We start from the raw sequence: 1,154 nt of genomic DNA, 5'->3' as shown, positions 1-1,154 counted from the left end.
ACTGAGACTCAAGGGGAATAGGCAAGGAGGCACGTGGTCTCGCTGGTGACCATGTTGGTAACCGTTAAGGGGAAGTGAGGGAAAAACAGCAATGAAGTTATGAGCTAAGTCTGACCACATTCAATAGATTCCCGTCAACCTGGGTTGAGATCTGGTTGGCTAGCAGTATGGAAAGACCTGGGACTCCTGGGCCCATAAACAGGGACATGGCCACAGAGGACTATAGAGGAGAGTGAAGCGTCTAGATGATATGAAGTAAGAGAAGATGCACAAGAGCACCTCTACTTGCACATAGTGCCCACTTGACCTGGCTTTCAATGGGTGGAAGATCACAACTCGACTAGAAGAAGAAAGGGGAAAAACAGAGTAATCTGCTACAATTTGATGAACTTGACCTATACTTATGGATATAGTAGCTCAAAAGAAGGAACAAATCTTTACAGCGAAGATCATACCCAACCCCTCAGTACACAGGTTTACAAAGGGATGGGCAACTTAGACACTGACTACTAAAAATGGGGGGGCTACAAATGCACAAAGTGACTGGCTTACAAGCTTTCAAGAGGAAGCCTAGTTCTAGAGAGTGTGGGGGAAGGTAAAATTTCCAACTGATGAAGGGACATGGGGATAAGACTCTTGTGGTTCAATAGTGAATAACTGCTATCAGGACTGACTGTAGAGTGTTGGAAATGTAAAGGTAGACCTTTTTTAACAAAAGGAAGGGAGTGGTTGATTTTGTAGTCCAGGAGCAGAGGTCCCTGGGACTATGAAGGGAGAAGAATGTAGTGAGGGACCCTATCCAGAGAAGCAGTGATGCCAGAGATGAAGGCAGAGACAATGAGTAGTCACTGAAAACTATGTTTGGCACTATAAGATAAGCACAGAACTGCAAGACTTGTATGAAATGCAAGGTCAGCGGTTCAAATCCACCAGCTACTCCTTGAAAACCCTATAAAGGGCCACTAGGAGTCGGAACCGACTCCACAGCACAACAACAACAAAGTGAAAACAGAGTCCTGGTGTGGTGCTGTAGGATAAGCACTTGACTACAAGGTGAGTCTGAACTGCAAGGTCAGCAGTTCAAACTCACCAGCGACTACTTGTAAACCCTATACAGGGTCACTCTGAGTTGCAACCAACTCAACAGCACTTAA

At 45.4% G+C, this 1,154-nt stretch overlaps 1 protein-coding gene across 1 annotated transcript in view; it reads right to left on the bottom strand.

Moving 5' to 3' along the window:
• ZDHHC17 (zinc finger, DHHC-type containing 17) overlaps nt 1-1,154 on the bottom strand; it is a 170,483-nt gene that overhangs the window by 72,310 nt on the left and 97,019 nt on the right. The gene's annotated exons all lie outside the window — the stretch shown is intronic.

This window comes from Chrysochloris asiatica, unplaced genomic scaffold, assembly GCF_000296735.1.
Source record: "Chrysochloris asiatica unplaced genomic scaffold, ChrAsi1.0 scaffold00387, whole genome shotgun sequence".
In the NCBI taxonomy this organism is placed as follows: domain Eukaryota; kingdom Metazoa; phylum Chordata; class Mammalia; order Afrosoricida; family Chrysochloridae; genus Chrysochloris; species Chrysochloris asiatica.
The sequence above is the reverse complement of the archived record's forward strand: the minus strand, read 5'-3'. Positions and strand labels throughout refer to the sequence as shown.